Here is a 24192-nt window from a genome sequence, read left to right as displayed (position 1 = left end):
TCTGGGAACTCTGGGTGTTTGGATGGAGAGCTGAGTCGACTATTAGCCCATCCTCTGTTATATCACTCCCTCACATGAGCTTGCCCAGTCTCATGGGGCTCTGGAGAACATCGTACATGTGGGGGACTCCAGAAAATCTCTAGCTCCATGTATCTCTAGCCCCATGTATCTCTAGCCCCATGTATCTCTAGCCCCATGTATCTCTAGCTCCATGTATCTCTAGCCCCATGTATCTCTATCTCCCTGTATCTCTAGCTCCATGTATCTCTAGCCCCATGTATCTCTAGCCCCATGTATCTCTAGCCCCATGTATCTCTAGCCCCATGTATCTCTAGCCCCATGTATCTCTAGCCCCATGTATCTCTATGCCCCATGTATCTCTAGCTCCATGTATCTCTAGCCCCATGTATCTCTAGCCCCATGTATCTCTATCTCCATGTATCTCTAGCTCCCCCCATGTATCTCTAGCTATGCCCCATGTATCTCTAGCCCCATGTATCTCTATGCTCTAGCCCATGTTATCTAGCCCATGTATCTCTAGCCCCATGTATATCTAGCCATGTATCCATGTATCTCTAGCCCCATGTATCTCTAGCCCCATGTATCTCTAGCTCCATGTATCTCTAGCTTCATGTATCTCTAGCCCCATGTATCTCTAGCCCCCATGTATCTCTAGCCCCCATGTATCTCTAGCTCCATGTATCTCTAGCTCCATGTATCTCTAGCTCCATGTATCTCTAGCCCCATGTATCTCTATGCTCCCCATGTATCTCTAGCCCCATGTATCTCTAGCCCCATGTATCTCTAGCCCCATGTATCTCTAGCCCCATGTATCTCTAGCTCCATGTATCTCTAGCTCCATGTATCTCTAGCTGTATCCATGTATCTCTAGCCCCATGTATCTCTAGCTCCATGTATCTCTAGCTCCATGTATCTCTAGCTCCATGTATCTCTAGCTCCATGTATCTCTAGCTCCATGTATATCTAGCCCCATGTATCTCTAGCCCCATGTATCTCTAGTTCCATGTATCTCTAGCCCCATGTATCTCTAGCTCCATGTATCTCTAGTTCCATGTATCTCTAGCCCCATGTATCTCTAGCCCCATGTATCTCAATCCAATGTATCTCTAGCTCCATGTATCTCTACCTCCATGTATCTCTAGCTCCATGTATCTCTAGCTCCATGTATCTCTATCTCCATGTATCTCTAGCCCCATGTATCTCTAGCTCCATGTAATCTCTAGCTCCATGTATCTCTAGCTCCATGGTTGGCATTCAGGTCTAATGGATAGATTATAATAGTAGAGGTAAGCTCTGACTTTTTGAGACATGTATTGATCCCCCCCCCCCTGACTGGAAACCTTCATCATGGGTTTGACATAGTGGATCATGAAAACATGCTGAATATCTTCTTTGACCTGCTAGGAGTATTGCCAGCTTTATGACACCAATGACTGATGCACCACATGCAGTACAATGCTTCTGGCTGCTGTATGTGTCTCCTGCCACCCAGCTTATCTCCTTGACTGGTGACTGCAGTCCCCGACAGACCCGGCAAACTGAGTAAACAACAAGGATTCTTACTCCAGCCGGTCAGGTGCTCTGCACAACTGACTCTCCAATTATTTAATGGTCTCTCTCTCTGCATGCTGGGAGTGATTGGTGCATGCTGGGAATTGTTTGAGTGAAGGAGTGCGTGTGTTGTGGAGAGTTAGATATTCACAACTTTCTTTCGGTTTGCTATTTCTTGGTGGCATTTTTTTTTGTTGATGCATGATTAACGTTATTATTTTTGTTGTGGTAGAATTAAGTATTTTGTTTTCGTATCGAAATTACCCTGGTTTTGGCGGGGATGGCAGCCCGAATGGGGATGCCGTCCCTGTCACTTCGGCATGGCTTTAGGTGTGTTACTGAAGCTGCTGTCACAGTGGAGGAGTTTCTGGTCGCCGTAGGAGAGAAGGTAGGCTATGAGAATATTGCGTATGCATCCCGGATGAATAAAGCTGTGGTGGTATTTCTTAAAGAAGAGTGTCTAGTTGATCGGATGGTTGAGCATGGTGTACTTCTTAAAGGAATGTTTATTCAAGTTACGCCGCTTTTTTCTCCGTCAACAAGGGTAACGATTTCAAATGTACCACCGTTTATTCCTAATGAGCTATTGGAGCGCGAGTTATTGCGCTTTGGGAAGTTCGCCAGTTCAATTAAGGTTGTCCCGTTGGGTTGCAAACACCCGGCGTTGAAACAGGTAATGTCATTTCGGCGACAGGTGTTTATGTTTTTGGACTCACCGGAGCAGACTTTAGAGTTATCGTTTAAAATCAAGTATGACAATAGATTGTATATGGCTTATGCTAGTACGGGTAGTCAACGGTGTTTTGAGTGTGGGGATGTTGGTCATAAGCGACATGTTTGCCCGAAAAGGGAGAAGGCAGAGGGAGGGGCACAGGTGGTCATCGTAACGCCTGGGCCCACTGATGTAGGGAGAGGTGAGCTGACAGCGGTAGAGCAGCCACAAGCACCTGTTGCTGAGGAACAAGTTATCCGTGTTGAGGGCACGGGGTTGCAACTTGTATTAGAAGGAAATGTTATGCTACAGAAAAGTATTGTTGTAGAAGGTAAGGATGTATCTGAAGAGCCAGTTCCTCAGACTGGTGAGCAGGTGCCCAGTATGAGTGCTGGGGTAAAGGAGGGGGTTCATGTGGAGCTAGGCTCCCAGGGAGTGGAGGAGATGCCCACTACGAGTGCTGGGGTTCATGTAGAGCTAGGCTCCCAGGTAGTGGAGGAGTTGCCCACTACGAGTAATGAGGTACAGGAGGGTTTGCATGTGGAGCTAAGCTCCCAGGTAGTGGAGGAGATGCCCACTACGAGTAATGAAGTACAGGAGGGTTTTCATGTGGAGCTAAGCTCCCAGGTAGTGGAGGAGATGCCCACTACGAGTAATGAAGTACAGGAGGGTTTTCATGTGGAGCTAAGCTCCCAGGTAGTGGAGGAGATGCCCACTACGAGTGCTGGGGTTCATGTGGAGCTAGGTTCTCAGTTAGTGGAGAAGATGCCCACTATGAGTAGTGATGTTCAGGTGGGGCTAGTCTCCCAGATAGTGGAGGAGATGCCTGGTACGAGTGATGAGGTGCAAGTGGAGAGTGTTGAAAGGGATGTGGTAGAGGGGAGTCAGTTGTCTGTGTTCTCAGCTGAGGAGGATCAAGAGAAGGATATGGATATCTCTTTAGATATGACAGCTGCTGGTACGGACTCAGTTTATGATCTAGAGGAGGTAAATGAGTTTCTGGATCAGACTTTTGGGAAATCTGTCAAATTGGCAGATTATTTTGATGTTGATAAGTTTGTGAGGTCAGCTGTGATGTTACAGAAGACGGTGGGGTTAGACCAGCTGAGTGAGAAGAAGCGGTTTCGCTTGAGGAAATTTATTACTGCTGTTGCAGCAGCAAAAGGTGGTGGGAAACGTGTTCAGGTTAAGAGAAGAAAAAAAAATAATGACGATGATCATGCTTCATAGGGTGTCTTTTTTCTCTCGTTGGTTTCTCTGTGGTTTCTTCTGCTTTTCTTTTCTCTTTTCTACATGGAGGTACTAAGGGTAGGTTCTCTCAATATGAATGGGGAAGGGACAGGAATAAGAGGGCTTGGGTATTAGAAGTAATAAAACAGAAAAGGCTTAATGTAGTTTTCCTACAGGAGACACATAGCGATGAGGAAAATGAGGTTGACTGGGGTATGTGGTGGGAGGGGCAGCATGTACTCAGTCATGGTACTAATTTCAGTGCTGGGGTGGCAATATTGTTTTCCTCAGGCTTAGGAGTGACTGTGGTATCTACAACAGAGATTGTCAAGGGTCGGGTTTTATTGGTCAAGGTGGATGTTATGGGGTTTTTGTTTGTTTTTTTGAATGTTTATGCTCCTAATGAGGGTACAGAGCGTATTGCTGTATTTGATCAACTAAAGGAAATGTTAAGACAGTGTGACCAAGAGGGGTGTATGGTTTTAGGGGGTGACTGGAACTGTACAGTGGATTTTACTGTTGATCGCACCGCTGAAGAACCTCACCTGCGGTCAGCCACTTGCCTGTCTGGCCTATTAACTGAGTTTGAGCTTTCTGATGTGTGGAGAGTAAGGAATGCCAAAGTTAGGCAGTACACATGGCTAAAAATTAATGAAGGTCGTGTCAGTGCAGCACGGTTAGACAGGTTGTATGTATCTGAGCAATACTGTAGTAGGGTTGGAAAGTGTGCCATTACTCCTGTGGGTTTCTCTGATCATCATATGGTTACTGTTGATATTCACTTGTCCTGTCCACGAAGGTCATCACCTTACTGGTATTTTAATGTTAAATTGTTACATGATGTCATGTTTTGTGACAGGTTTTTGTTGTTTTGGGAAAAATGGAGGGGTATAAAAGGGAATTTTGAGTCCTTGAGACAATGGTGGGAGGTTGGGAAGGCCCAAATACGAGTTTTTTGTCAACAGTATACTGCTCTGTCTCAAACTGAATTTAAAGAGACTATCAAGGCCCTTGAACAGGACATCAAATCTATTGAATTGAAGCTGCTCACTCAGAATGACCCTGGACTAGTCATGAACTTACAGGACAAGAGACATGAACTGAGGTCGTTTCTGCATGAAAGAGTGAAGGGTGCCTTGATTAGGTCTCGTTTCGCTTCCCTCAAGGATATGGATGCTCCTAGTGCTTTTTTTTTTTTTTAACCTAGGAAAGTCGACATTTCAACGTAAACAGATGGTATGCCTTCGTCTCCCTGATGGGAAGGTGACCACGAATGATATTGAAATGCGTCAACATGCCGTGGATTTCTACTCGTCCCTTTATAAGGCGGAGGATTGTGACTCTATGTGTACTGAACAGTTGTTACATGGTCTTCCTAAATTGGGACCTGAGCAGAGAGTCGCATTGGACGCTGACATTACACTGCAGGAGCTGTCCACAGCTGTTATGCAGCTCTCAACAGGCCGAGCCCCTGGCATCGATGGGTTACCATCTGAGTTTTATAAGCACTTTTGGGGGTCTATTGGGGAGGACTTTTATGAAGTGATGTGTGAATCTTTTCATGAGGGTTCTCTTCCTGTATCCTGTCAACGTGCAGTGCTTTCACTGTTGCCAAAAAAGGGGATTTGGCTCTCATAAAAAATTGGAGACCTGTTGCTTTGCTGTGCGCAGAATATAAAATTGTTTCTAAATGTCTCTCAAACAGGTTGAAAGAGTATCTGGGGTTGTTGATCCACAAGGACCAGTCCTACTGTGTACCTGATCGCTCTATTGTTGACAACTTGTTTCTGATAAGAGATGTTTTAGACATTTGTAAACTGTCTGATGTAAATGTGGGTTTACTTTCGTTGGATCAGGAGAAGGCTTTTGATCGTGTGGACCACCAGTACTTGTTTAAAATAATGAAAGCCTTTGGGTTTGGGGATGTTTTTCTGTCTTGGGTGAATTTACTGTATGCTGGAGCCTCGTGTATGGTGAAGGTGGGTGGTGGTTTAAGTTGCCCCATCCCTGTCGAAAGGGGCATCAGGCAGGGATGCCCAATTTCAGGGCAGTTATATAGTCTGGCGATTGAACCAATGCTTTGTTTTTTAAGAGCGAAGCTTACTGGTTTCTTTGTGCCAGGTGTAACGAAGGGTCCCACGATAGCACTGTCTGCGTATGCAGATGACGTGATAGTTTTTATTACAGGGGTTGAGGATGTTAAGGTTCTCTCAAACGCTTTAAAGGTGTATGAGGGGGCCTCCTCAGCTAAAGTCAATTGGGGAAAGAGTGAAGCGCTGTGGGCAGGTCAGCTTCAGATGGGGTCTACTCCATGGTTACCAGGGGGGCTTCAGTGGGGCAGAGATGGAATGAAGACTTTGGGGGTTTTTCTAGGCTCCGATGTCTTTCAAAAAAAACTGGGAGGGTGTAGTGGAGAAAGTGTGTGCCAGACTGTCAAGGTGGAAATGGGTGTTGCCCCAGCTGTCTTATAGGGGACGGGTCCTGGTAGCTAATAATCTTGCTGCTTCTACCCTGTGGCACAGACTAATGATTTTACAGCCACCAAAGGGTCTGATACAAGAGCTTCAGAGGACCCTTGTCAATTTCTTCTGGTCTGGGCAACACTGGATTAAAGCTGCAGCCCTGTACCTGCCACTGCACGAGGGTGGGCAAGGCCTGGTGGACATTTCCTCTAGGATCACGGCTTTCAGGCTCCAAGCAGCCCAGAGATTGTTGTACAGAGACTGTTCTAGCTGGGTCGAAACAGCCTACATATTGATGAGGAGAGCGGGCTGTTTGGGCTTCGACAAGCATCTTTTCCTCTTAAAGCTGGAGGGGGTGATTTGACTGGCCTGACTCCATTTTATGAGTCTGTTATGCAGGCTTGGAGAGTCTTTGTCAAGTCCCGTAAGGCCTGCACGCCACCAGGGATGTGGCTTTTTGAAGAGCCTCTTTTTCACAACACTGCCATCCAGTCCCGTGTTCTGGGTTCAGCTAGCCTACGTTCATGCCTGTTAGGCGTGGGGTGTACCAAGCTGGGTCATCTGATGCAGAGCAGGAGCAGATTGGAGGAGCTGGGAGAAAGAGCGGGGATCCGATCATCTCGTCTACTGAGGAAGGTCGTCGATGAGGTCTGCGATTCCTTGCCAGTGCTTCATCTGCAGTATGTGACTGACACTTCCAATTCTGATCGGTGGAAGGAGGGTCTGGATTATGTGTTCCCTGCACTGATTGTTAGTGCTGCGATGGGGGCATTTGAAGAGGACGTGGGGACGCTGCTTTCCTTCGATACCCCGGAGCTGGGGGGAGTTCAAGGAGGTGGGAAAGAAGGCCATGTACAGAATATGTGTAAAGGTGTCCCATGCCTCTTCCCTGGAAGGGGTAAAATCGACGAGGTGGGCGGATGTGCTTGGTCCAGGTGCCTCTCCAAAAGGCTGTTGGCGATCATTATATAAACTGCCTATTGATAAGAGGACAGCTGACCTCCAATGGAGGATAATACATGGAGCTATAGCCACCAATATGCATCTGGTACACCTGGATCCTACTGTTGGGGAGGGGTGTCCATTCTGTGCTGGGTCTGAATCTCTGGCACATCTGTTTTTATTGTGTCCCAGGTTGGTTGGGATGATTGAACTGATCACTGATTGGTTCTCAACGTTGGGAGAGGTTTTCTCTTCCCAACTGTATATATTTGGGCCAAAGTACAGGTTCAGTCAAAAGGGTGTAGTTGTGTTGCTTAATTTTGTGTTAGGGGCAGCAAAATTAGCGATATGGAAGACCCGAAAGAACAGCATTCGGGGACAGGGGTCTGTGGATGTGGTGGGAATGCTGGAGGGAATGTTGGCAGCGAGACTAAGGATTGAGTTTGCCTATTACAAACTTGTCAACAATATCGATCTGTTTTTGAGTATATGGGGTATACAGAGGCTGTTGTGTGTAGTTACTGTGGAGGAGGAATTGGAGTTGTGTTTTTAATTGATGTGTAACTGTGGTTTTGTATGAGTATTTATTGTGTGGTGGGCCCCCAGACCCAATAAAGAGTATTTAAAACTCAAACTCTCTCTCTCTCTCTCTCTCTGTCTCTCTCTCTCTCTCTCTCTGTCTCTCTCTCTCGCTCTCTCTGTCTCTCTCTCTCGCTCTCTCTGTCTCTCTCTCTCTCTCTCTCTCTCTCTCTCTCTCTCTCTCGCTCGCGCTCTCTCTCTCTCTCTCTCTCTCTCTCGCGCTCTCTCTCTCGCTCTCTCTCTCGCTCTCTCTCGCTCTCGTGCCTGCTGGTATGGCGATAGGTGACAGGTTGGAAGATTCAATATGTGACAAGTGTGTCTTTTTGCCAACAGGTAAATGATGCTGGAGGCTATGTGACTGGCTAGTATGGGACCGAAGAGGGGCTATTTCGTGGATGTCACCATGGTGACTGCACTCTGCCTGCTGTGTGAGTACTACTTATGCATATCCTCTGTCATGAACTATCTGTCATTCACTCTCTACTCAGGTTGTAACAACACTTTGTGCTGGCCTTCCTAGGTGTCAGACATGGTCAGAAGCCGGAGGTGCGTGCCAAGGAAGGGGGTGTGGTGGAGATGGAGTGTAGACTGCCACCCACGGACACGGGTGCGTCTGTGTCCCTGCACGTGGTGGAATGGGTGCGCCAGGGCTTCGAGATCCCAGTCCTGATCAAGTTTGGAGTGTATGCTCCTCGGGTGCATCCCAACTACGAGGGTAAGTCCGTCTTCATCCTATCAGGAGCTCAACTGGGATCTAATCTTACCTTAAGAGTCTTTCATTTCAGCCCGATATCAGGACTGTCTCAGCACAGCCACTTCTAGAGGCCTTGTCCATTTACACTCTCATGCCCCCTATCCTACATTCAAAGTATATCCAGACTTCATTCTACCTATATCCTACCTTAACAGTAACGTTAGTTCAAAACAGCTTCAGTCCTCCTAACTGCACCACACCCCATTGGTCTTTCCATCTATCGTCAGGATGCTTTGTTGGAGCTGGGGGTTTTGTGTTAGTTGTGTCTCTCAGATTGCATCATGGTCAATTGTCCCCATTCTGCCATAGAGTCTGTGGGGAAAAGGGATCTTCAATAGAGAAGAAATACCTTTTGTGACCGCTTCTGTCCTTGAAAGTCTCAGACAAAAGGCTAGACGTTTTGGAGGGAGAGCAAGTCTGGGTGTTTTTCATCCTCCTTTAGTTAGGATCGTCCTGTGTTCCAAAGGGCTGGTGGGATTGAGATTTGACCTGTCGACCTCTCTGATCATTGGAATTTGTGCACGGGCGCAGATGCGTTCATGTTTGTGTGTTGGCCAGGGCTCAGAAAGCCCACTATACACCTGCTCAGCCAATTCCTATCACAGTGTTAGGTATCCAGATGACACACTGATACCAAACACGAGAATACGATAACGATACAGAAATGTACTTGGTAATAAAGTCAGTCAGCAGCCTGTGATGACAAGCCATAACGAGTAGGTACGTACAGATGTATGACCTTAAATTGATCACCCTGTTGCAGGAGAACTTTACTGCAATGCAGAACATTTCAAACTTGTGGTGTATTTTAGGTTTTTAAAGGCTTCTGAAGTTTGGAATTTCCACTTAGAAATGTCAGACTTGATTTTCCCTTACAAAAAATGTAGCAACCCCTACAAAAATGTACTTGAATTATAATCCACATAACATTTCACATTTCCTGTTGCTGCAGGAAAAATGGGTTCAAAAGGGATTATTTGGCTGTCCCTGTAGGATAATCCTTGTAGAATGTAGAACTATTTTGGGTTCCATGTAGAACCCTCTGTGGAAAGGGTTCTACAGGGATCCTGAAAGGATTCTATCTGGAACTGAAGGAGTTCACCAGGAACCAAAAAGGGATCTTCTATGGGGACAGCCGAAGAACCCTTTTAGGTTCTAGATAGCACCTTTTTTTCTTAGAGTGTACATCTGTACATGGCAGAGGGAGTGAGGATTCACCTCATGTCAATAAAAGACACTAGCCTTTTTTCTCTATCCTTGAAGAAGAACCTCCATTTGTTCAGTGATGCCATTTGTGACTGATTGCAGTTTTGCACTAACCGTGAAGCTTACTAGGGCTATACAGGCCACTAACAAAGACAGCTACCCACAACTAAGGTGGCAAAACAGGCTGCCTAAGTATGATTCCCAATCAGAGACAACGATAGACAGCTGCCTCTGATTGGGAACTACACTCGGCCAAACACACAGAAATACAAAACATAGAATGCCCACCCCGCATCACACCCTGACCTAACCAAATAGAGAAATAAAACATCTCTCTAAGGTCAGGTCGTGACATCACAAGGACACAGACTATATGCGGACAAGGACAGGGACAACAACATACGTTTGACAATAGTGGAGGAAGGGCAATAGTATTCTACCTATTTTCTAAACAGCATCACCAGATTCTGTCACGTGAAAAAACCATCTGATGCCATGGAAACAAATAAGAGTCTAAAATTATCAGTAATAACAACCTTCTCCAGTAACAAACAGATTGTTTTAAAGGCTCATGTTCAGAGCAACAAAAGGCTAAAAAAGAGGCATTATCTGGTCTGAGTCCACCTTTCTCACAGCTAACTGGTGACTGATGGGAAGGACAAGTCTAGCTTGGGAAGGGGAGGTTTGGTGGGGAGTAGATGAGGTGTTGAGTTCCCTTCCTCGGGCATGTCTCTTCTCAGGTGTATTTTGCTAGACAGCCCCTCAGCTTGACTCTCAGGGCTGTGTCAGTTAGACTCAATGTCCACCTGTCATATCAAACACTTTAGCTCCGTATACTACTGTATGTTACTCACCTGTTAGCTCAACCTATATTTAATCATATGCTACATGCTTCATGAATTCAAAATGACTATGCTGGTATTAAGTAGTGATGGGGGGGAAATCGATACAGTTACATATTGCAATATTATTTTTAAACGATACCTTTATATTGATATTTGACTCCCAAGTATTGATTTGTAGGTAGTGTTAGCTAGAGCTAGTCGGCTGTACCTGCACCAAAACTCAAGTATTGATTTGTAGGTAGTATTAGCTAGAGATAGTCGCCTGTACCTGCCCTAAAACTCCTGTATTTTTCATCTTATAGCTTGTTTTCCATCTTCTTTTTGAATAGTGAGCCAAAATGTTTTCAGCACTTTTATTTCCATGACTGATCAAATCTCGTTTTCTCATGGCTTTCGCTTGTTTGTGATGAATGTGTGCGTGCGTTAAAGTACCAAATGCTGCCCGCGGCCAGTGACGGACTTCTACGTCACACTGATTGAGTTTGAATAACAGACTGGAAGCTTCTTAAGGAGGGTGGTGCTTGGAATCATTGTTCTTCCTCTGTCAACCATGGTTACCTGTAAGAAAACACATGCCGTGATCATTGCTTTGCACAAAAAGTGCTTCACAGGCAAGGATATTGCTGCCAGTAAGATTACACCTAAATCAACCATTTATTGGATCATCAAGAACTTCAAGGAGAGCGGTTCAATTGTTGTGAAGAAGGATTCAGGGTGCCCAAGAAAGTCCAGCAAGCGTCAGGACCGTCTCCTAAAGTTGATTCAGCTGCGGGATCGGGGCACCACCAGTACAGAATGGCAGCAGGCAGGTGTGAGTGCATCTGCACGCACAGTGAGGCGAAGACTTTTTTCATTTTGATTTGATTTGATTTGAGACTTTTGGAGGATGGCCTGGTGTCAAGAAGGGCAGCAAAGAAGCCACTTCTCTCCAGGAAAAACATCAGGGATAGACTGATATTCTGCAAAAGGTACAGGGATTGGACTGCTGAGGACTGGGGTCAAGTCATTTTCTCTGATGAATCCCCTTTCCGATTGTTTGGGGCATCTGGAAAAAAGCTTGTCCGGAGAAGACAAGGTGAGCGCTACTATCAGTCCTGTGTCATGCCAACAGTAAAGCATCCTGAGACCATTCATATGTGGGGTTGCTTCTCAGCCAAGGGAGTGGGCTCACTCACAATTTTGCCTAAGAACACAGCCATGAATAAAGAATGGTACCAACACACCCTCCGAGAGCAACTTCTCCCAACCATCCAGGAACAGTTTGGTGACGAACAATGTCTTTTCCAGCATGATGGAGCACTTTGCCACAAGGCAAAAGTGATAACTAAAGTGGCTTGGGGAACAAAACATTGATATTATGGGTCCATGGCCAGGAAACTCCCCAGACCTTAATCCCATTGAAAACTTGTGGTCAATCCTCAAGAGGCAGGTGGACAAACAAAACCCCACAAATTCTGACAAACTCCAAGCATTGATTATGCAAGAATGGGCTGCCATCAGTCAGGATGTGGCCCAGAAGTTACAGTTCTTTACAATCACTTTGGCACTAATTTCAGAACCTTGTGGTCATTTTTCAAAACTAGACACAAAACTCAAAACGGTCATCACTTGTAACACAGGCTGTCCAAAACATTGCATTGTTCAAAACATAGCATTGTGCATTCACATCTTTAAAGAAACCTTGCACTTGCAGAATCATTGGTTCAAATAACTAATTTATCACAAAATACCATAGGAACATTCATTTAGATCTCCCACACATAAGATGCCGATAGTTTCACTGTGTAGTTGTTTGTACAATCATTAAATATTGTAGTACAAAATATGTGATACATATGGTACTATGGTACATTATGGTACTACACGTAAATACATCACTGTAAAAGGACTAGTAAAGAGAATTCTACAGGCACAGTGGACTCATTGAACAAAATCTGAAATGTATTGATGAAATACAATAAAATCACTCATAGGTTTCTTTGAATCAAAGCAACAATAATTAGCTACAAAAAAAGAAAAAAAACTACAGTAAAACATCAACTGCAGTGTTCCTCACCTGGCTTACTGTAAAAAGCAAAACAAAGTATTGGTTAATGTACTTCTATATTTCCCTCAACTCTGTCGTGTGGATTTGGCCATAGGATCTCATCCACATCACAATGGATGGTTTCATTAGCCAAACATCTTGGGAAGAATCTTCTGGCATGGCGAATCCAGGCCTGACACTGGTCGGCCGTGATGTCATTGCATGCATCATCCATGGCCTGGAGAAGGGTGGCCTATCATATACCTTCCACCTCCATGTGGAGAAAAATTCCTCAATTGGGTTTTAGGAAAGGAGAGTATGGGGGTAAGTACAGGGTGGTAAATTGTGGATGGGCCTGAAACCATGCTTGCACCATTTGAGAATGGTGGAACCTGACGTTATCCCACACAATGACATAGGTCATGCCATCAGCTTTACAGACCTGATTTAGCCCATCAAGGAAGGTTACATTCGAACAGCGAATCATGTGGCTGCCTGCAACTCAACATAGAGAGTTTAATAGAGTAGAGAGCTTAAGTTGTTGTTCGACCTAACATTAGAACTGGCAAGATGCGTAATCTAAGCAACTTTGACCATGGTATGATTGTTGATGCCACACATGGTGATTCCAGCATCTCAGAAACAGCTGCCTTCCTGGGATTTTTATGCACTACAGTCTCCAGAGTTTACAGAGAATGGTGCGATAAACAAAACACATTCAGTAAGTGGCAGTTCTGTGGGAAAAAGACCGTGTTAATGAGAGAGGTCAGAGGAGAACCTCCAGACTCATTCCAGCTAACAGAAAGGCCACAAATGCTCAAATAACAGCTGTTTAAAACAGTGGTGTGCAGAAGGGCATTCCTTAACGTACAACACCGTGAATAATTCAGGCTGTTGTGGAGGCAAAAGGTGGTCCTACCAAGTACTAGATTTGTGTACCTAATAAAGTGGCCGGTGAGTGTACAGTAATGTCAAATCTGAAAACATGGTCTGGAAAAGTGGTACATGGGACCATAGAAACAGTGTCTGATAAAGAATGATGATGAAATATTACATCCATAGATAATGTCGTCCAATTGGTTCATGTTCCACTGTAATGGTGTCAATGGATCTCGTTATCCTGAAACTTTCATGATCTAAACATGGAATATTGTTTTCATAAGTTTCCATAAAACTATGCATTAAGAGTAATGCAACAGTTACTTATCATTTGAGCAGTTGTATCAATTGATAGTTAGATCATTGTAATGAAATGAATAGACAGTCGTCTCAGATGTAATGTGTGAATTGCATTTTGAAATGGTAATACTTTGATGTTAAGTTGTGTCATTTTGAACAGGTGATTTTAGATCAATGAACAAATGATCTTAGTTTTATGTTTATTGTATCCAAGCAATTGGAAAAAGTGTTAGAGTTTTTAAAAATGTGCATTTTGATCATTGGTTGTGAGTTTTGTGTCTAGAGTTTTGAAACATGACATCAAGGTTCCGAAATTAGTGCCAAAGTGATTGTAAAAAATTGTAATTGAAAAAGAAGGGTCAACACTGCAAATAATGGCTCTTTGCATCAACTTCATGTAATTGTCAATAAAAGCCGTTGACACGTATAAAATGCTTGAAATTATACTTCAGTATTCCATAGTAACATCTGACAAAAATATCTAAAGACACTGAAGCAGCAAACTTTGTGGAAATTAATATTTGTGTCATTCTCACAACTTTTGGCCACGACTGCACAGTACAAAAAAAACAAAAAAAAGGTTTGTTAAAACAGATCCCAAACTACTAATTATGAATGTAAAAATTAATTGATGAGTACTCACGAAAAAAAACAAGATATATATTTGTTTTGTTTAAATGTGTGTGGGTGTGCGTGCGTGTGCGATTATTTCACTTATAATTGTCACGACTCCTACCGAAAGTAGCTCCCCTTCCTGTTCTGGTGGCGCTCGGCAGTCGTCGTCACCGGCCTACTAGCTGCCACGGATCCCTTTTTCCCCCTTGTCTGTTTATTAGTTACACCTGTGTTTAGTTAGGTTAATTGGTTGGGCTTTATTATCCAGCCGGCCCGCCTGCTGGGTGTGCGGGATTGTTTTATGTGTAGTCTAGTGCACGCCTGTAAGTCACGGTTTTGCGTGTACTTGTGTTGTTCGGGACTGTTTAGTTCCCTCTGTGTTTTGGGGCATTTGTTTGAGTGGCGTCGTTTTCACCGGTGTGGTGAATAAAGAAGTATCGCTACTCTGAACTTTCTGTTTCCTGCACCTGACTTCTTCCTCCTCTACACCCCGGGCATTACAATAATTCACTGCATCACAATTCCAGTGGGTCAGAAGATTACATACACTAAGTTGACTGTGCCTTTAAACTTTGAAAACTCCCTAAAATCATGTCTTGGCTTTAGAAGCTTCTGATAGGCTAATTGACATAATTTGAGTCAATTGGAGGTGTACCTGTGGATGTATTTCAATGCCTACCTTCAAACTCAGTGCCTCTTTGCTTGACATCATGGAAAATCAAATTTAAAAAATTGTAGACCTCCACAAGTCTGGTTCATCCTTGGGAGCAATTTCCAAATGCCTGAAGGTACCACGTTCATCTGTACAAACAATAGTACACAAGTATAAACACCATGGGACCACGCAGTCGTCATACCGCTCAGGAAGGAGACGCGTTGTCTCCTAGAGATGAACATACTTTGGTGTGAAAAGTGCAAAACAATCCCAGAACAACAGCAAAGGACCTTGTGAAGATGCTGGAGGAAACAGGTAAAAAGTTATCTATATCCACAGTAAAACGAGTCCTATGTCAACATAACCTGAAAGGCCGTTCAGCAAGGAAGAAGCCACTGCTCCATAACCGCCATAAAAAATCCAGACTACAGGTTGCAACTGCACATGGGGACAAAGATTGTACTTTTTGGAGTAATGTCCTCTGGTCTGATGAAACATAAATAGAACTGTTTGGCCAGAATGACCATCGATATGTTTCGAGGAAAAAGGGGGAGGCTTGCAAGCCGAAGAACACCATCCCAACCGGGGGGTGGCAGCATCATGTTGTGGGGGTGCTTTGCTGCAGGGGGGACTGGTGCATTTCACAAAATAGATAGAATCATGAGGGGGGAAAATGATGTGGATATATTGAAGCAACATCTCAAGACTTGGTCGCAAAAGGGACTTCCAAATGGACAATGACACCAAGCATACTTCCAAACTTTTGGAAAATGACTTAAGGGCAACGAAGTCAAGGTATTAGAGTGGCCATCACAAAGCCCTGACCTCAATCCTATAGAAAATGTGTGGGCAGAACTGTAAAAACGTGTGTGAACATGTGCGAAAACTGACTCAGTTACACCAGCTCTGTCAGGAGGAATGGGCCAAAATTCACCCAAATTATTGTGCGAGGCTTGCAGAGCCTACCCGAAACATTTGACACAAGTTAAACAATTTAAAGGCAATGCTACTAAATACTAATTGAGTGTATGTAAACTTCTGACCCACTTGGAATGTGATCAACAAAATAAAAGCTGAAATAAATCCTTCACTACTATTATTCTGACATTTCACATTCTTAAAATAAAGTGGTGATCCTTACTGACCTAAGACAGGGAATTTTTACTAGGATTAAATGTGAGGAATTGTGGAAAAACTGAGTTTAAATGTATTTGGCTAAGGTGTATCCAAACTTCCGACTTCAACTGTAGATTCTACATGTGATATCCTTATTTTATTTTATTTTTTTATTTTTTATTTCACCTTTATTTAACCAGGTAGGCTAGTTGAGAACAAGTTCTCATTTGCAACTGCGACCTGGCCACGATAAAGCATAGCAGTGTGAACAGACAACACAGAGTTACACATGGAGTAAACAATTAACAAGTCAATAACACAGTAGAAAAAAAGGGGAGTCTATATACATTGTGTGCAAAAGGCATGAGGAGGTAGGAATAATTACAATTTTGCAGATTAACACTGGAGTGATAAATGATCAGATGGTCATGTACAGGTAGAGATATTGGTGTGCAAATGAGCAGAAAAGTAAATAAATAAAAACAGTATGGGGAGGAGTTAGGTAAAAATGGGTGGGCTATTTACCGATAGACTATGTACAGCTGCAGCGATCGGTTAGCTGCTCAGATAGCAGATGTTTGAAGTTGGTGAGGGAGATAAAAGTCTCCAACTTCAGCAATTTTTGCAATTCGTTCCAGTCACAGGCAGCAGAGAACTGGAACGAAAGGCGGCCAAATGAGGTGTTGGCTTTAGGGATGATCAGTGAGATACACCTGCTGGAGCGCGTGCTACGGATGGGTGTTGCCATCGTGACCAGTGAACTGAGATAAGGCGGAGTTTTACCTAGCATGGACTTGTAGATGACCTGGAGCCAGTGGGTCTGGCGACGAATATGTAGCGAGGGCCAGCCGACTAGAGCATACAAGTCGCAGTGGTGGGTGGTATAAGGTGCTTTAGTGACAAAACGGATGGCACTGTGATAAACTGCATCCAGTTTGCTGAGTAGAGTGTTGGAAGCAATTTTGTAAATGACATCGCCGAAGTCGAGGATCGGTAGAATAGTCAGTTTTACTAGGGTAAGTTTGGCGGCGTGAGTGAAGGAGGCTTTGTTGCGGAATAGAAAGCCGACTCTTGACTTGATTTTCGATTGGAGATGTTTGATATGAGTCTGGAAGGAGAGTTTACAGTCTAGCCAGACACCTAGGTACTTATAGATGTCCACATATTCAAGGTCGGAACCATCCAGGGTGGTGATGCTGGTCAGGCGTGCGGGTGCAGGCAGCGAACGGTTGAAAAGCATGCATTTGGTTTTACTAGCGTTTAAGAGCAGTTGGAGGCCACGGAAGGAGTGTTGTATGGCATTGAAGCTCATTTGGAGGTTAGATAGCACAGTGTCCAAGGACAGGCCGGAAGTATATAGAATGGTGTCGTCTGCGTAGAGGTGGATCAGAGAATCGCCCGCAGCAAGAGCAACATCATTGATATATACAGAGAAAAGAGTCGGCCCGAGGATTGAACCCTGTGGCACCCCCATAGAGACTGCCAGAGGACCGGACAGCATGCCCTCCGATTTGACACACTGAACTCTGTCTGCAAAGTAATTGGTGAACCAGGCAAGGCAGTCATCCGAAAAACCGAGGCTACTGAGTCTGCCGATAAGAATATGGTGATTGACAGAGTCGAAAGCCTTGGCAAGGTCGATGAAGACGGCTGCACAGTACTGTCTTTTATCGATGGCGGTTATGATATCGTTTAGTACCTTGAGCGTGGCTGAGGTGCACCCGTGACCGGCTCGGAAACCAGATTGCACAGCGGAGAAGGTACGGTGGGATTCGAGATGTTCAGTGACCTGTTTGTTGAGGGCCTGGAAGGTCCCATCAGCAGCCCACACATCCTGATATTTACACAAATGTGAAGCTGTGATAGTGGAATGACTTTGGCCTATGTGTTAATGTTTCGTATTTTAGTAATGCTGATCTTATCTGTTTGTTGTCATTCATCAACAAATGAACAGGTAAAATGATATTGGGTAGCAGTGTAATTAAATATGATCGTAGGTGGGTTATTTGAGCGGATCCATTACGTCGTGTGTCTGTGATGTTAGTGGTCTACATGACGCTTTTCTGTTGGTCTGTCATCTCGAAGCCGAGGTCATGGTGAAACCTGGCTGGACTTTGGTTAGTGATGCATTCAGTGTAATGGGATGTGGTTGCATTTTCTGAGTTGCTAGACTGGAAACATATTATTATTAATCACATGGGACTCAGATGTTCCACACATGTATCTGAACTAATGGGTGAGAAAGAGAGAGCTTCCCAGAACATGGGTGAAACACTCACACAGAGACTGACATTGCAGTCAACACTGAGTATTTATTTTGAGAATTAGAGGGTCAAAAGAGGGGAGGGACCAGCCAGTGAGGAACCATGAGAAAGAGGGGGAGGAGTGGTGGATGTGGTGGCAGAGAATGACCATGTGGGACAATGGCTGCTAAGAGGAGGGACACTGGGCCAGTATTGTGAATGGGCCAGTATTGTGATTGTATTTAAATCAACAATGCCTTCACTGAAACCCCAAACTAAGCCCCACTAATCTTATTACAGAGTTGATTTGTTTGCAATATCTTGCCCTCTCTCTCTCCCTCTCTCCCTATTGTCGCTCTCCCTCTCTCTCGCTCCCTATTATCTCTCTCCCTCTCTCTCTCTATTGTCACTCTCCCTCTCTTATCTCTATTATCTCTCTCTCACTCCCTGTTATCTCTCTCCCCCTCTCCCTATTATCTCTTTCTCTCCCTGTTTTCTCTCTCCCTCTCTCTCCCTATCATCTCTCCCTCTCTCTATATATATATATTATGTATTTCCCTCTCGCTCTCTCCCTATTATCTCCCTGCCTCTCTCTCTCCCTATTTCTCTCTTGCCTCTCTCTCTCTATTTCTCTCTTGCATCTGCCTCTCTCTCTACCTCTCTTGCTCCCTATTATCTCTCCATCTCTATCCCTATTATCGGATGGGGATATTATCTCTCCCCCCTCTCTCCCTCCCTCTCCCTCTCTCTCTCTCTCTCTCTCTCTCTCTCTCTCTCTCTCCCCCTTATCTCTCTCCCTCTCTCCCTATTATCTCCCCCTCTCTCTACCTAGTGTCTCTCCCACTCTCTCTCTATATATATATTATCCCTCTCTCTCCCTATTATCTATATCCCTCTCTCTCTCCTTATTAGCTGTCCCTCTCTCTCTCCCTATTATCTAAATCCCTCAATCTCTTAATATGATCTCTCTCCCTCTCTCTCTCTCTCCCTATTATTTCCATACCTCTCTCTCCCGTGTTGTCTTTTTCCCACTCTCTCTCCCTCTCCCTCTCTCTTGCTCCCTACTATCTCTCCATCTCTATCCCTATTACCTCCCTCTCTCTTTCCCTATTATCTCTTTACTTATTATCACTCTCTCTCTCCCTATTATCTCTCCCTCTCTCTCCTCCTATTATCTCCTCCTCCTATTATCTCCCTCTATTTCTCTCCCTATTCTCTCTCTCTCTCTCTCTGCCTCTTCCTGTTATCTCTCTCTCGCTCTCTCCCTATTATCTCCCCCTATCTCTCCCTATTAGCTCCCTCCCTCTCTCCCCTATTATATATCCCCCTCTCACCTATATTATCTCCCCTCTCTCTCTCTCCCTTTCTCACTCTCTATTATCTCTCCCTCTCTCTCCTTATTATCTCTCTCACTCTCTATTATCTCTCCCCCTCTCTCTCTCCCTATTATCTCCCCCTCTCTCTCCCTATTAGCTCCCTCCCTCTCTCCCCCTATTATATATCCCCCTCTCACCTATATTATCTCCCCTCTCTCTCTCCCCCTTTCTCACTCTCTATTATCTCTCCCTCTCTCTCCTTATTATCTCTCTCACTCTCTATTATCTCTCCCCCTCTCTCTCTCCCTATTATCTCTTTCTCTCCCTGTTTTCTCTCTCCCTATCTCTCTTCCTATTATCTCTCTCCCTCTCCCTCTCTGCCAAGTATCTCTCCATCTCTCTCTACCTCTCTCTATCCCTATTATCTTTCTCCCCCTGTTCCTTGTTTATCTCTCTCTCTCTATTGTCTCTCTCCTTCTCTATCTCCCTATTATCTCCCTGCCGCTCTCTCTCCCTATTTTCTCCCAATTTTCTCTCTCCCTCTCTCTCTCCTTATTATCTCTCCCTCTCTCTTTCCCTATTATCTCTCCCTCAATCTTTTAATATTATCTCTCTCCCTCTCTCGCTCTCTCTCCCTATTATCTCTCTCCCTCTTATTACTCTCTCCCTCACTACATCTTTCCCGGTTATCTCTCCACCTCTCTCCCTATTATCTCACTCTCTCTCTCTCTCCCTATTATCTCCGTACCACTCTTTCCCTGTTATCGTTCCACCTCTCCCCCCATTACATATTTCCCTATTATCTCTCTTCCTATCGCTCTCTCTCCCTATGATCTTTTTCCCTCTCGTCTCTTGCTCCAAATTATCTCACCATCCCTATTATCTCCCTTTACTTATTATCGCTTTCTCTCTCCCTATTATCTCTCACTCTCTCTTCCCCTATTATGTATCTCCCTCTCTCTCTGTCCCTATTATCTCTCCCTCCCTCTCTCTCTCTCTCTCTCTCTCTCTCTCTCCCTTTCTCTCTCTTCCTGTTATCTCTCTCTCCCTCTATCCCTATTATCTCTCCCTCTCTCCCTATTATCTCTCTCCCTCTCTCCACTATTATATATCCCCCTCTCACCCCTATTATCTCTCCCTCTCTCTTTTCCTATTATCTATCTCCCCCTCTCTCCCTCTCTCCCTATTATCTCTCTCTCTTCCTGCAATCTCTCTCTCCCTCTCTCACTATTATCTCTCCCTCTCTCTCTCCCTATCATCTCTCTCCCTCTCTCCCCTATTATATATCCTTCTCTCACCCCTATTATCTCCCCCCTCTCTCTCTCCCTCTTCCTCACTCTCTATTATCTCTCCCTCTCTCTCCTTATTATCTCTCTCCCCTCTCTCTCCCTATGATCTCTTTCTCCCTGTTTTCTCTCTCCCTCTCTCTCTTCCTATTATCTCTCCCTCTCTGCCAAGTATCTCTCCATCTCTCTACCTCTCTATCCCTATTATCTTGCTCCCTCTCTTCCTCTTTTATCTCTCTATTATCTGTCTCCTTCTCTATCTCCCTATTACCCCCCACCCTCTCTCTCACTCCCTATTATCTTTCTCTCTCCCTCTCTCTCCTTATTTACTCTCTCACTCTCTCTCCCTCCCGTATTATCTCTCTCTCCCTATTATCTGTCTCTCTCTCTCTCCCTCTCTCTCTCTCTCTCTCTCTCGCTATTATCTCTCTCCCTCTCATCCTCCCTATTATCTCTCCCTATCTCTCTCTCCCTATTACCTCTCTCTCTCTCTCCCTCTCTCCATATTATCTCTCTCCCTTTCTCTCCCTATTATCTCTCTCACTTCCTATTATGTCCCCCTCCATCTCTCCCTATTATCTCTTCCCCCTCTCTCTCCCTATTATCTCTCGCACTTCGTATTATCTCTCCCCCTCTCTCTATTATCTCTCTCCCTCTTATCTCACTATTACCGCTCTCCCTCTCTCTCTATTATCTCTCCCTCTCCCTATTAACTCTCTCCCTCTCTCCCTACTATCTCTGTCCCCCTCTCTCTCCCTATTATCTCCTTCACTCTCTCGCCCTATTTCCTCTCTCACTTCCTATTATCTCTCTCCCTCTCCCTCCCGATTATCTCCCTCCCCCTCGCTCTCTTCCTATTATCTCTTTCACTTCCTGCTTTCTATCTCCCCTCTCTCTTCCTATTATCTCTCTCTCTCTCCCTATTATGTCTTTCCATCCCTCTCTCCCCCTCTCTCTCTCTCTCTGTGTATTATCGCCCTCACTCTCTCTCTCGCTATTATCTCTCTCACTTCCTATTTTCTCTCTCCCTCTCTCTCCCCCTATTATCTCTCTCACTTTCTATTATCTCTCTCTCTCCCTATTATCTCTCCCTATTGACTCTCTCCCTCCCTCTCTCCCTATTATCTCCCCCACTCTCTCTCCCTATTTTCTCTCCCACTTCCTATTATCTCTCTCCCTCTCTCTCTCCCTATTATGTCTCTCCCCCTCGCTATCTTCCTATTATCTCTCTCGCTTCCTGTTATCTATCTCCCTCTCTCTCTCCCTATTATGTCTCTCTCTCTCCCTATTATCTATCTCCCTCTCTCTCTCCCTATTATGTAAGAAAGCACAGGGAAAGCTGTGTTAGGTCTACTCAAGCTTTGGTACGTTTTTAGCAAAGTGGAAGTTCTACATTCAACAGGAAACAAGCAGCTGTTCATATCCGGGCTCAGGGCCCCTCTGTTGATGTACAAAAACAGTGATTACAAATCACTGCCACCCTCTCCTAAAGTGCCACCCTCTCTCTCTCCCTATTATCTCTCTCCCTCTCTCTCCCTATTATCTCTCTCCCTCCCTATTAGCTCTCTCACTCTTTCTAAAGGTTTTTGTTTTTGACGTGCACCTTTTTAAACAGCGATAGGCTATCAGGCCTCCTCTGTTGATCCACCCTCCCCTTCCCTCTCCTTGCTCTCCATGATTTATATATTTTTATTTAACCTTTATTTAATAAGGTAAGTCAGTTATATATATAAATCCAAGGGGCTTTATAACCTTTCTAGAGGTTTTTGTTTTTGACGTGCACCTTTTTAAACAGCGATAGGCTATCAGGCCTCCTCTGTTGATCCACCCTCCCCTTCCCTCTCCTTGCTCTCCATGATTTATATATTTTTATTTAACCTTTATTTAACAAGGTAAGTCAGTTATGTATATAAATCCATACCTCTGCTAAGCTTCTATGTTAATCATTGCTATTATACTGTGCCCTGTCTGGAATTATTGGTTGTTTATAGAGCAAAGCAAAGGTCAGAGGTTAAGGTATTGAAGCGAACCAGTCCCTGGTGTGTTTATGTATGTTAGCATGTGAATGTGTATTTTGCTCTGACCCCAACCCCCATGTGGATTTAGTCCCCATTCCATTTAGAAAAGTAAACAAGATGTGACGTCATACGCGGTTCCTCACCTGTTATCACAGCCTCCATCCCTTTAACTAGCTTCCTGATCCCCACGGTGGGCATAGAAACAGTCCCTCCCTGTCACTAGGGACAAGGACAGCGGTTAATGATTAGCTCAACACACCTCAATGACTCAGTGTCACAAACACATTAGCGCTACAGTGTGAGGCAGGCTCGCGTTCTTGTGATGTCTTGTGTGTGTGGTAGGTGTATGTGTCTATGGATGAGAGGGAGGCAATTGGCAAACAATGTGCATTTTCTCAAGTTTCAAGTGTTATTATTCGTAGTAAATGTTTAATTTGTTTCCTAAATGCTTCACTGTCTGTAAAGGAGAGGCTAATAACGCTGATAAACTGCAGTGTTTCAGTTATTTATTGTGAAAATGGCTTTATAGAATAACAAAAGAAATGACAAGCTAAGAGATAATGAGTGATGGAGAGATGAGAGAGAGAGAGAGAAAAGCCACAGGGAGGGGGTAGGGAGGGAGGGGTGAGTCAGCAAACACCATTGACCCAGGGTGAAGTCACCTGGCAACCAGGAGATCAAATTTTAAAGCTCACGACATCGTGAAGGCTTTATCTATTGGACATATAAGTACAATTGAAGAAAATTCCTATCAATTGTAAAGCACACATTCTTTGAATTGAAAACCCCTAAAACTCCAGTTGTCTGGTTTGTAACTTGTCTCATGTCGTCTAACCCTGTGTCCTCCTATGTGTCCCCAGGCCGTGTGTCTCTGGTCAGGAGCACTGTTCTGAGAGTGAAGGGGCTCCTCATGGAGGACCAGGGCCTGTATGAGTGTCACATCCTCCTGTTGGACCAACCCACAGACGAGACCCACAATGGGACCTGGACCCTACTGTCTGTAACTGGTGAGAGAAGGGGCTGGTGGTGGGGAGGGGCTGGTGATGGGAAGGGGCTGGTGGTGGGGAGGGGCTGGTGATGGGGAGGGGCTGGTGATGGGGAGGGGCTGGTGATGGGGAGGGGCTGGTGATGGGGAGGGGCTGGTGATGGGGAGGGGCTGGTGATGGGGAGGGGCTGGTGATGGGGAGGGGCTGGTGATGGGGAGGGGCTGGTGATGGGGAGGGGCTGGTGAGAGGAGGGGCTGGTGAGAGGAGGGGCTGGTGGTGGGGAGGGGCTGGTAATGGGGAGGGGCTGGTAATGGGGAGGGGGATGATTTGACAGCCATGGAGCCCTATTATCCTCATCCTTCCTATCTTACAAACACACACTCCCTCTATCTCTCTCTGATCTCTTTCTCCACACACACTCCCTCTATCTCTCCCTGACCTCTCTCTATA

General features: G+C 44.9%; 1 pseudogene; it reads left to right on the top strand.

Annotated features, from left to right (window-relative positions):
• The first annotated feature begins 1919 nt into the window (after positions 1-1919).
• The window catches only part of LOC112230529, a 39364-nt pseudogene continuing 17091 nt past the window's right edge, over positions 1920-24192 (top strand).

This window comes from Oncorhynchus tshawytscha, linkage group LG33, assembly GCF_018296145.1.
Source record: "Oncorhynchus tshawytscha isolate Ot180627B linkage group LG33, Otsh_v2.0, whole genome shotgun sequence".
Classification (NCBI taxonomy): domain Eukaryota; kingdom Metazoa; phylum Chordata; class Actinopteri; order Salmoniformes; family Salmonidae; genus Oncorhynchus; species Oncorhynchus tshawytscha.
The sequence above is the reverse complement of the archived record's forward strand: the minus strand, read 5'-3'. Positions and strand labels throughout refer to the sequence as shown.